This window comes from Tetrao urogallus (genome assembly GCF_951394365.1).
Source record: "Tetrao urogallus genome assembly, chromosome: 3".
Classification (NCBI taxonomy): domain Eukaryota; kingdom Metazoa; phylum Chordata; class Aves; order Galliformes; family Phasianidae; genus Tetrao; species Tetrao urogallus.
Window position 1 is genome coordinate 7286988 of NC_136815.1, and position 13265 is coordinate 7300252.

The window sequence follows — 13265 nt, forward strand, 5'->3', positions numbered from 1 at the left end:
AGTTTGACTCTGGAATGGATCTCGGAGCTCTTCAGAATAAAAATGCCCAATACTTCACCTTCTTGTCTGCACAAACAACAGTCCCAGCAGTGTACAGGCTTCTCTTCATTTGCACCTATAGCATGGATCCCTGTGCATTAAGGCTCTGTGAAGGCACACATGAACAACACTGTTTATTTTTTAAGCAGGACAGAGTTTGCTCTTGGGCTTTCTGCCAGTACATCTGACTAGGGTGATTTACACAGGTGGACAGATTTACAGCCACCCGTTGACCACTTGTCTTTCCTTTCAGCCTGGTGATGAATTGCTTGAACATGAATGTATGGTGATACGGATATATCATACCAGTATATCTTATATCCTGGCTCACTCTGGGGTCATCAAAATCTCTCTTCTTCATGCTGGAAATAATTATATATGTGTTTAGAAGAAAAAATAGCAACCCCTCCCCCCAAACTATACCATTAAAAAATATCTGGTAATTTTGCAGTGTTGTGCAAGAGTCAAAAGAAGAGTTATTTATTCCTGTTTGTACGGTGACTAGATGTTTGGGAAAAAAATATCTATTATTATAGCTTGTGAAAGGGAAGGAAGGATTCTGCATCAGGTTTCATATCCAGTCACCCTTCAAGATTATAAAGTAAATTTTCCTTGACAATCATTATTAATTTACTAAATCTTAGAGTAGACTATCTAGAATTTCTCTGTGGTAGAAGTCTGGTCCTTATCCTCATTTATATTTCCAAATTTTGTTTCAAAACTCCCCCAGTCAAAGTGTGTTTAACTGGGTCTTGCCTATGGCAAATCATTAAAGCAAGTCACTAAGCCAGTGCAAGGAGCATCTCTACCAGGAAATATTAGTGTAGCAGCAATGTATAGCTAGGCCAGCAGACATCCAGCTAGATCACGTTGCAATATTCACTCTGACATTCCACGTGCTTATAGGTGCCCAGCCTCCTCAAATATTCCGTATTCCACTTTGGCTGGGTGTAGATTCAGTGGATGATGAGGATGTTTCATCATCTAGTTGCGCAGGCACATGTGTCTGGTATGCTTGCACCATTACAGTCAGATCTTCCCTTTTAATGCAGATAAAGCCCCCTGTGGTACAAAGGGGATACAAAGAGAGAGCAGCTAAAACTAAGATTGCCATTGGGAATCTGTTCTTTCCTTTTAAGTTTAACTTTAATAAAATACTTGTTAATTGACAGAATTGCCCCAAGATAAAAGGGAAAATTATAAAGTAAATTGTACACAAGCAACCCTCTCAGCTGAAACTCTCTTGACTGAGCAGAGATAATTTTAATGCAGTATAATATTTTCCAGATTATGAAAAAAAAAATTCAGTTCAGATTCACATTAAATGTGAGATAATCGGGTCCTATTGCTAGTTATCTAGGAAAAGAGGCCAACCCCCATCTCACCACTACCTCCTTTTGGAGAGTATTAAGGTCTCTTCTGAGCCTCCTCTTCTCCAGATTGAACGATACCAGTTCCCTCAGCCACTCCTCATAAGACTTGTGCTCCAGACCTTGCACAGCTTTGTTGCCCTTCTCTGGACACACTCCAGGACCTCAATGGCTTTGATGTAGCATGTGGTCCAAAACTGAATGCAGTACTCAAGATGTGGCCACACCAGGGATGAGTAGAGAGGGATGATCACTTCCCCAGTCCTCCTTTTTTATTGGACTTGATGATCTCTCTGTGTCTCTTCCAACTCAGGATATTCTATCACTGTGTTAGCTCTGAAAATGCTGGGAGCTTCCCTTTGGGGCAAGAGGACTAGTCTTGATGGATTTGCCTAGGAAGTGAACTTTCTTGGGCTTTGGATCGGAGGATGTCAGAGCTAAAGGGAGGTGCTGGAGCACAGGGTCTGAAGTCAAAGCTTTCTTGGCAATGGGAAAAGAAGTGGGATTAAAAAGGGGCATAGATTCAGAGGAGCACACGTGTCAGAGATATTCACTGTAGACGAAAGACAGGGCAAACAGTTGCTCAGGTTGTTCTAGGGAGAACACATAACAAGGCTCAGCTAAACCTAGATCTAGATTTGACTTGAAAGTTCAAAATATGGAGAATAAAATGTGTAATGAGAAAAAAAATAAGGATAATTTTTTTCTTTTACTGTAGCAGAAAAGAATTAAATTCATCTGCCTATACCTGGAAAAAAAAGGTAGTACTTGTTTTGTTTTTTCTTTTGCTCTGTTTAGAGAAGCAAATTTACCACTTGAGATATAGTTTATACCAGTTATTAGTTAATCTGTCAGTACTAGGAAGGATTAGGCTGAACAAAACCAAAACTTTCATTCCAGAGGAGCTATATGTATACATGAGTTTAGTTATTCTTGTTAAAATAAATATTTAAAGGAAAGAGCTGCCAGCACAGCCAGGCTAGCTCTATAACTAATCTGTTGTAAGATAAAGTGGAATTTCCCTTCTCATACCAAATCTGTAAAGTTTTTTTCTTTTTTTCTTCCTCTCTGAAATTCCCATTAGCTCATCAGATAAGAGTTGTGTGAGAACCGCTACATTCCAAAGGGATTAGGTAACATGGTGGGAAGGGAATGGATTGCTGAAGAGCCTTGACAGAAGTCAAGAGTCTTCTCCCCATACCTTTTTCCCAGTCTCTAATCTGCCTGTCTCTTTCCTGGTACCAAATTGCATTAAACAAATTACATCCATAATTCAAGTGCACGTATTTTAGCAAGGTGAGAGTTGGCCTCTTTTCCCGGTTAACTAGCAACAGGACAAGAGGGGTTGAATAGCTTTAAGTTGCTCCATGGGAGGTTCAGGTTGAATCTCAGGAGAAATGTCTTCTCAGAAAGAGTGGTGAGGCATTGGCACAGGCTGCCAAGGAAGGTGGTGGAGTCATCGTTTTGGAGGATTTCAGGAATGGTGTAGATGTGGCACTGAGGGCCATGATGTAGTGGGCATGGTGCTGATGGGCTGGCAGTAGCACTTGTTGATCTTAGTGGTGTTTTCCAACCTTAATTTTTCTATGATGCTACAATTCTGTGATTCTATGAAAGTTTAATTAGCCCTAACCCTGGCTACATATCTGACTTTCTTCACACCTGACATGGTAGTTTGGTGTGCAGGGCAGGACAGGAAACTGGAATGAATAGGCAATTTCTACCCCAAAATAGAGAACAAGTAACTGCATTTGAGGGTGATTCACTGAATGAATAGATCTGCCAGCAGGAGATAAAATGGGAGTGGAGGCGAGCCAACAGTCCCAACATCTACACACAGCCTTTGGCTCTGTATCTACCTCTGACAGAGACCTGCAGACTTTTATAGACTGGCAATGTTTTCACAGTTTGTCATGACAGTTAAGTGTACTCAAACCGAGAGTGAGAATTACAGATGTACACATGCTTCACCCTTACTGATCTCATTGCAACAGCACTGCTGAGGAAAGTAGATAGGGGACTCCATTCTGCTGCCACAGGATGTGAATAAATGTCATTGATTTCAGTGGGTACCACTGCTTTTCTGTTTCGCTCTTGGTAGCTGGATCTCTGCAGTAATAGCAGGGCTAATCCTGCTGCCAATTTTCTTCCTGTGTTTGTTGTTTTATGCTCTGCTTTTATTGAACTAATCACTGGCTACCAGGCAGAAACTCTCCCTCTGGCCTGTTATTCCATTATTGTTTGTTATGAAGTTTTTTGCAATTCATTTGACATGTTCAGCACCAACTTCTGCCAGAGATGAGGCTCAGAACCCTAGGCACCTTGGGGATTCAGGATGCACAGAGAGCTTTGAGCTGCAGAATGGAAAACACTGCAAGTACAAATGGCAAGAGCAACACTGCATGCACACTCAGCTGAATTGAATACTCCTGCACTTCGCTTGCCCTCATTGCTGCAGCTCACCGAGAGGATCCACATGCTTCTCTGTGATTCCACAGCCTCAGTTTTCCAGCCATTTCTACTTCAGAGCACTGCATTGCCAGCTCTGTTTTCATAGATACAAGCCTGCTCTAATCAGTTTTAGCAGGCTCATCATTTGATTGACTTCAAAGCTGTAGCTCAGTTGCTGAGTCTCTTAACAGATAAGAAAGGCTAACTGGACAAGGGTTTTTTGCCTGCCTTTAGTTTGTAACTGCCCTTTGTGGGTAGGTCAGAGTTGAAAGTTGATCTGCTTCATGTAACATTTGTCAGATTTCTTTCAGTCACCGTTGGATTCGTTGCTCACATCTTTGTCCAGAAAATGTATTTTCATCACTTGTAACAAAGCCTCTCCTTGCCTGGTATCACATGTCCGTGCTGAAGGAGCATTGCCTTTGCTTTTTGTGTGTCTAAGGTTAAGCAGCACACTGATCTGCCACGGAATTCATTCTCTCCAAAGGGATCAAAAAGGCAAAGTCCTGTACAAAAAGTACACTTTCCAGAACAATCTCCATAGTTAAAAGCTCATGTGCAATAGGCTCTTTCCATGGCAACATCTTGCAGATAGCTGACTTTCAACAGATACCTGGGCTGACACATTTATTATTCTGCACTGGAAAAACAGAATGTGAAATGATCTTATGTGCAAACGTAAGCAATATTCTGAGCAACTCAGAAGTGGAAAACTTCAACTACTATCTTTTTGTCTATCATGAAGTCTAAGGTTTAGGGTTTCTACCAGCAATGAATTTTTCATGGCAAGTATTTTCTTCCCTTTCTATTTGTGAAATAATTACAAGTATCTTTTGTTCATTCATTATCCAAACAAGAATTACATACTTTTACCCATTCATATTTGGTGTACAAGTCATTCTGCACATAACTTTCCACGGTGTGTACAATCTGAGATTTCTGATCACTGTTGCAGAGATTGCTTTGAGAGAGGGATGCTCTCTTTGATGCTTTGATGCCTCTTGATTGAATGGCTGTTTACCTAACCCGGCCAGCTGGAGCTGTGGAATGGGAGAAGTGGTACTTAACTGTCTTTAACCAAAGCACTCTGTCCACACAGGCACGCCTTCTCCAGCAACTGAACTTTAACTCATCCCAGCATGGGTTCAAGCGTTATAAGTTTGCCTCCCATTTTTGTTCCTTCTCATTCTTTGAAGGCCTGTAAGTGAAGGACGCCCTTCCTATTCATGTATCACTTTATTTCTTAAGGTTTTCAGAGAGAAACTGTCAGCTTAAACAGAAAGATTTTGCAAATAGCGGGTGAAACAAACAAAACACAGATGATTATGAAGTCCATAATATTATTTGTAAAACAAGAGATCTGTCTAGCATGGGGTAATGCTATTTACACACACACACTGTGCTGAAAGGGAAAGGTGAGACCAGTAGGTGACTGAAAATTAAGCATAAAGTGGAAACAAATTCAGATGGAGCTCAGAGTTACATAGGCATGAAGAAATGCATCAGCCCTTTTGGGTTTGGTGACTCACATGGGTGGAGCTTCATTTTCTGGGTAACACTGCAGAGGAATTACAGCACTTTTTCCTCCCAGTGTGTGGCTGGCATTTCAAGTCCCAAGTGGTCTTGCAAGAGAGAGATCAGGGAGAGAAACCATATGTTTTTCCTCTATTTATTTTTGTCCTCTCCCCATATTTCCTTTCCCATTCCCTCAAACTGTCAGCATTCATGCCTGTGTCCCTTATATTGGGTATCTTGCCAGGCTACTTTGTTTATGAATTTCTCTATCTTACCAGTCTGGCTCGTTAATGATGCCTAAAACTGGAGTCATATAGCTTCACAGTGACACTTCCCTTCCCCTCAGCTTTCCTTCCCTGCTTCAGGGATTCTCTGTGCCAATCCCATGGATGTTTCCAATCTAGAGCACAGCACAGGCATTGTATGAATTGCATATGTCAAACACGGGCGTTCAGAGAGCTGCAGCATCTGCCGACAGCGTGGGGTCCGGGGGTTATTTGACAGGAAACGTCTTGGTGAAGGACCTCTCCTCATGACAGCCTGCTGCTTTGTGTCTGCTCTTGGGATGAACAGCAGTCCCAGCCCAGACAGGGCCCCTCTGTCCGACCGCTGAACTGCACTCCTCACGGTTTCCAGTTGCTTTGGCTAGGCAAGAAACAGCGGAGCTAATAGACAGAAGGGGTTATTAATTTGCATTTGAATACAGCCCAACACAGTTGCTCAGTGTTACTGCTGGGTAATGGGAAAATTAAGCTAAAAAGGAGTTAGCATATGGAAAAGAAATGTAGCTGATGCTGCGAAAGCAGACTGCAGTTGCGGTGAATTAGTGCCCACAGCTGCTACACAGGATGCCTTGCTGCTCTCGGGGCAGGTAGCACTGCAAAAGTAAATATTGTCTTTTACTCACATTATTATACAGTGCAGAGTGGCTGGAGAAATAAAATAAATCAAGAGGAATAAGAAAAAAGTAGAGGAAAAAAATTATGCCGCAATACTGATAGCCTAGTGATGGAAAAGCCACAGAGGCAAACGAATGCAGCAGGGGAGATCCTACCATCCTCAAAAAAGCAATAAAAACCCATAGAAATGTATCTGTTGACTTGTGGTGGGCCACCACTGTTTTTCAGGAGCAAGTCTGATTAATCACAGCCATTCTGCCTGAGTCAGAGGGAGACCAGAGCTACATCTCTACGTGTGTTGCTGGGCATTATTATAGCTGAGAGCAATACATGGTTACTGTCTCAGAGCTACACCTTCCTCTGAGTCCCCCTCTGAGTCCTCCCATGACAAGATATCATGGTCTGGGTTTCTTTTGCTGTGCAGAATGGCTCTGTGAGCTGTCTGTTGTCTCAGGGGATCAGAGGGAGGTTTGAGAGGGTTTGCACAGTCAGCTTGTGTGGAGCTCTGGGTCTTCCTTTTTATTCATTCAGCCCCGATTTGGATTGTAGCATTCACTGTTGCAACCTCACAGTGGCATCGATTCACTGCAGAGTACTGTGGAGAGTAACAATTCTTCCCTCTATTATCCTGAAATTAAAAAGCTTAGAATCATGGAATCATTAAGGTTGGAAAGACCACAAGATCATCTAGTCAACCATCAACCACCATCATGACTCTACACCATGTCCCCCAATGCCACATCTACACCTTTCTTGGAAGCCTTTTTCTTACCAGACAAACTGTCTACAACTTGAATCAAAATGCCAATCTTTCTAAAGGTGCTAAGGCCATCCAGTGCTCAATATAACCACTAAAAACTTTCAGTATCCTTTGAATTTTGTCATAAGTGTTCCCAAAAAATGAGCAGCTGTGGAGATTAATTATTTTTTTTTCTTTTGCTTTCCAAAGCGATGCCCAGGATTTAGTTACACATCTGCCAGCAGTAGCGGTGAGTGCTTAAATACGCTGCGTGGCTTTGAACTGCTCAAGCACAATTTTAGAATGATATTGTCTCTTCTTATTATTGACTGTATCAGCTGAATCCTGTTTCAGCCCTTCTCTTGTCTGCTGAACTGATTAGAAAAAAAATTAAACTTTTCATCTGATTCACATTTAGCAGTTTTGTTTAGCTGTTTTTATTTTGTTGTGTTTTGTTTTTAACAGATCATTAAATTCTGAAGCCTGCACCATGCTGCTTTTCAACTAGTGTTTTGTTATTACCAAATTCTTTCTCAGGGTTTGCTGGTTTGCTATCTTCTTCATAAATCATTATGTCCCCATTTAGCAAATTTAATAACAGGATCTGGTTCCAATCCTTCGTACACAGAAAAGCCACTTCAGCTTTTCATTTGGATAAGGAACTTGATGGAATGCATCTGGAGTGTGCTGGGGCCGTGCTGCCTGGGCTACAAAGACATGGGGCTGCCTCACCTCTACTGCAGGAAGAGAATGGATAAAGCATGAAGAATAAAGGTAAACCAGAGGAGGTTTTTTTTCCATTATTATTGATTGTGGTGCATGCATTAAGCCATGTTCTTGTAATAAGCCAGCACACTCTCTCTGTTTTACATTATTTGAATCATAGAATCACAGAATCATAGAAAAACTCTGGAAAAACTACTGGAAAAAACAATGAGTCTAGTCCTACCATCCCCACCAGGCCTATGACCAGTCTAGACCATGTAACTCATTGCCACATCTAGCCATTCCTTGAACATCTCCACGGACTCCACCACCTTCCTGGGCAGCCTGTTCCAATGCCTCACCATTCTTTCTTTTCCTAATATCTATACTTTTCCTAATATCTAACCTGAACGTCCCCTGGTGCAACTTAAGGCTGTTACCTCTTGTCCCATCTACAAGATATTTAACTTCACCTGTAAACACTCAGAAAGGAAAATACATCATCTGTCACCATTGGGGCACAGAGCAGCAGAAGGACCTGGGAGCAGTTTTCATCTTGATCACAAACTGTAGTATGAGGACAAATGATGTCAAGGTGGGAGAAGGAAAAACACCAAAAACTAGTCCTTAATGAGCATCTCTCTCATTCTGGCTACCCAGCCATATTGCAGGTGATCACTGTTCGTGCATAAGAGCATATGCATGCTTTATAGGCATTCACTAAGTCATAGCTGTGTAGGCTTAAAGGTGTTTGCAGGGTCATAGATGAAATAGATCCACTCATTCGTTTACCCCACAGTCATACTTTCAGGTAGATGCTCCTCTAAAGTTACTTGACACCTGAATAAAGGGATGTATGCAGGTCTCAAGCCTGCTCCGGGTCTCACAGCACAGATGTTATAAGTACATACACAAGACACTAAGTATTTGATCCTCCCTTGTCTCGAGATCTGTAAGATGTGAACTGTGAGATTTGTTTTCCTCAGAAATTTGGACCCAAATTGAAAGTAGAGGTCCTGTAAGACTGGTTCTCATACTTTTGATGGTGAAATGTGTCCTTGTTTGAACTCTGTGGCTGTTCAAGCCTGCAAAGGTTTTGTTCATTGTATTAATCTGAGATCTACAAGAGCCTGTCTCTGTATCCTGCCTGCACAGCTCATAGCCCTTCCTAAGAGCTCATTAGGCAATTGAATTTCACATAAGGCCCAACCAAAAGCCTACTGGAGCCAGTGAATGATTGATCCAAGCCCTTAAACTGCAGTGGTACAGGCAAAGAAAATTGTTAAAACTTTTTGCTTTCAACACACCAGGACATTTAATTTCTCTACTTTATGTCTCTTTCTTCTTTTGTCTTTTTTGGAGTTTGAAATATTTAGGCCAATTTCCCCTTTTTAAATCTGTTTGCTCTTCTAAGTGCAGTTACTGCTCAAGGAGAAAATAAGCAGTAGGAAGAAACCAATGCAGAACTGCAAGCGGACAGTGAATGGAACTCTCTTTAACTCATCAAAAGACAGAAGAGGAATAGTGAGCCACAAAAAAATGTCTGAATAATGGTGCTATTAAAAACAACAACAACAAGAAGTCATCATATATTCTGGTTTTGCAATTAAATAGCATCCTTTATCCGATGAGCTCCTTGTGCTTTATACTCTTCAGTTAATTAAACCTTCCTCATGCACATGATATGTAGAATGTGGTAATCTGCAGAAATAGTTTCAAATGGCTGCTGAAGCTGGGAGTGGAAAGCACGCTGTCTTTCCCCAGGAAATAAACACTTTGCTTTGGAAAAATCATCATTTTCTGTATCTTTCTGACAAAATTCCTCCCTGCTCAAACAGAAGAGTTACTGAGGCAATGAGGCATTCATTTAATAGAGCTTAGACAGGGCAGTTTAGGGCAAGAGAACCTGACTTTCTTAAATAGCAGCTGTTAAAGGCGGTGAAAAGATTGTAGCTGGAAGAGGAAAAGAAGCAAAGGTTACACAACTGCTACATTAACTGCCACATCATCCTTCTGTTTTGTCTCCTGTTTGCCTGCTTTTCCTTTTGCCTGTTTTGTTGAACCAGGAACAACAAAAGAGTTTTCTGCTTGGAAGCAAACTTTGTTTAATAAGGGAATTTTAAAATGTTTCTTCTGAAACAACTTACAGTGGCAACACCAGGAATAGTGGGAAATAAATGCTCCTTTAGGTGTATGCCAGCTGTCAGGCCTATACCAAACAACATTCTTAATTAGTGGTAACGAGCTGGCAAACTCCAGAAAGTTCATAACCAAATATATTTTTTATAATTAAGATCGTTTAAAGACAATAGCATATTACAAATGATGATTAACAGGACGATGCAAATGTCAATTAGAAAATATGACTTTCACCATCAGACTTTCTCCTAAAGCACAAATCATTGCACGTGCAATTCCTGTTCAACGCAAGGGAAAAAAATAAAAGGCTAAGAAAGACATGACTGCGCTGGGAAAGTAAAGAGCAGAACTATTCTGCTTCCCACACAGGATTACTGAAAGGGTGGACCAGAAATGAATAAGGAAATGTCATGAAATGTCACACAAAGTGACTGCCATCGTGGTGCTGTTCTCAATGACCAGAAGTCACATGCACTTTCAAGGTATCCCAGTACTGTGGGAGGCAAAAGAGTGGTCTGTGCAACTGTGTCACCATTTGCAAGGCACCTGCAGTGAGATACTGTGGCTTTCACACAGGTAGCTACTGCCCTTTTAGACATCTCAGGATATTCCTCCTAATTTTCAGCTAATCCAATACATCTCACAAGATCAGCACATAGGACGTAGAGTCCATGGCAATGCTATCATCTCCTAGAGTGGCAGCTGGAAGGCAGATAAGAACAAAAGGGAGAATTACATAGGTTGCTCCAAAAGTAATGCCTCTTATTTCTTTCCATGAAAACTAAAACAAAGAGCACAATAACACTATTTGATAGAGCAAATTCTCAGCTACAAAACATGATTTCTCAACATAGTTACCACCATTAGCTGTGTGTTTTCACCAGTGATGAACAAGAGCCTGCATGACGTGCTCGTAAAAATCCGCACCAGCAAAGATGATCACTGTGCTCACATCCACTGCTTGGTCTCCATAAATGCTCAGAAAGCAGTGATGAATGTCAGTGGGTGTAAATTTTTCCACATGGAGCAATGCAATGACACAACTTCTCTTCATAAGCACTGCCATGTCTGACACCATTTTGTCAGACTGCCCATCTGCTGCCATCTGTCACACAGCAACAAAATGTAATAGAAAATTGGCTCAACCAAGGTTCATCCTTTACTGCCATACCACCAACATTCAGCTTTGACGTGATGGGCCAAGATATTAAAATAGAGAGCATGATTTTTGGGACAGCCCTCATACATTAGGTGCCAGGGTCTGGATGTCCAAAAAAAGAGCAAGGAAAAGTTTCTGTCTGTTTTTGCTGGCCCTGCAACATCACACCTTGTCTGGCTCAGTATGGATCTTTCCCATTAGACACTCTCTGAAAGTTTCTTGGGATAGAGGTATAAGGCAAGAATGGAGCTTTGAGTTCAAAAATGGGTTCTGTATTCTGGCTGGCAACTACCTGGTGATTGTGTTCTTAAGATGAAGAAGAAAGGACTATTCTGGAAACTCTGAGCTTGCTAAATCTCAAGAGTTTTTGTCAAAAGGGTGATAGTGAAGGTGGGAGGTCTCAGGTTTCCAAAGGGTTAAATGTACTGATAAAAATCCTCTTCAGTTCTGTCTTCAAATTCTGTTATATTATTTTTACTACTGAATATTTGAAAGCTTTAGACTAATTCTGTGGTGTTCATTTGGAGGTTATTACTTTTTGCCCCTACATTGAAGAGCATGGTAGAAAACTGTCTCTATGGAGTACAGCATGAGCAAAACACTTTGTTAAATACAAAATATCAACCTGCAAAGCCATGGAGAAAGATGTCTCCCATCCATTATGGTGACATTGCTGAAGGCCAAGAGAGAGATGTTTGATTTAGCTCTCTCTGACAGCACTCATTCAAACACTGATTCTCTGCCACACTGCATACAGATCTGGAAGGTAACTGGGAGCTGTGCAAACATGACTTACAGATACACAGGCACAAGCAGATAAGATGGGGGAAAGAAAAAAATAATAGAAAAAAATCATAATCTTGAAAGCTTTGGGCAGATAGAATATTGGGAGAACTGCCATTTGTGCAGCAATAACATTTAGCAGTGATCTGTTGTGAGAGGACAAGGGGAAGTAGTTTCAAGCTAAAATGGGAGAGATTTAGTCTGTATATAAACAAAAAGTGATTTACAATGAGGGTAGTAAAGCACAAGAACAGGTTTCCCAGAGAGGTTGTGGGTGCCCCATCCCTGGTGACACTCGAGGTCAGAATGGATGGGGCTCTGAGCACCTGATCCAGCTGTGGGTGTCCCTCTTACTGCAGGGGAGTTGGACTAGATGATCTTTGAGGATCCCTTCCAACTCAAACAATTCTACAATTCTGCGATTCCGTGAAAACAGGTTCTATGCTCAGCACTAGAAGCTTGTCTTTTATACCATGTCTGGGTAGTTTTGAAGTGGATTTAACCAGGGACTAGGGATACTATAGCTCTTCCTACATGTGCATGTGTGCATTTAGAGAGCTGTGTGTTAGAGCCGTGCCGTCTGAATCCTCTGTCCTGACTCCAAGCTGAGTGGTTTCCTCCTTTGCATTCCTATCTAGGCAACACTTTCAAACTAACATTCAGCATCCTTAAAAAAGTTTAAGGTCTTCCAAATAATTACAAGATAAAAAAGAAATCATTTTTCTTGGTACCTTTACCTTTTTCATTTTCTAAGCCTTTTTGGCATGACATGACTGAGTACTTCCATGCTACTGACCACAGTAAAATACAGTTTTAAGTATATTAGCTTAGGAGCTAGAAGCAGCTTGGCTGCAGAGGAGTTTTGACAAGACATAAAATCTCATCTGTAAAACCTGGCAAATTAGGTCAGGCTTTGAGTTCTCTGCTGGCAAACCCAGACCTTTGTCACACCAACCTGGTCAGCTGTAGGACAGGACAGCTCAAGATTCCAGGCTGATAAGATGGGTTTACAGCCTCAGGCTTGGAAATCGATACATGACCTACACAGGAATACATTTAACTGATGGATAAGCCTTCTCCAGATGTCCAAAAGGAAACAGCAGTTGTATTACAGTATTTAAAATCATAGAATGGCTTGGGTTGGAAAGGACCTTAAAAATCATTTATTTACAAACTCACTGACATGGGCAGGGTTGCCAAACACTAAATCAGGTTGCCCAGGCCTCATCCAACTTGGACTTAAACACCTCTTGGGATGGGGCATCAATAGGCTCAATAGTCTCTAGTTTAGACTCAGTAAGACTTCTGGGTGTATCAGACATTGAAGTGATGGCTGGAGGTACAGTAGCTCTCTGGCTTGATTGCAAATTAGTACAATTAAATTTTGCTCACTGACAGCTCCCAAACTTTGCAGTAAGAGAGAAGAACTGACCATTCCTGAGCTCCTTATCTTTACAGCCTCTCCT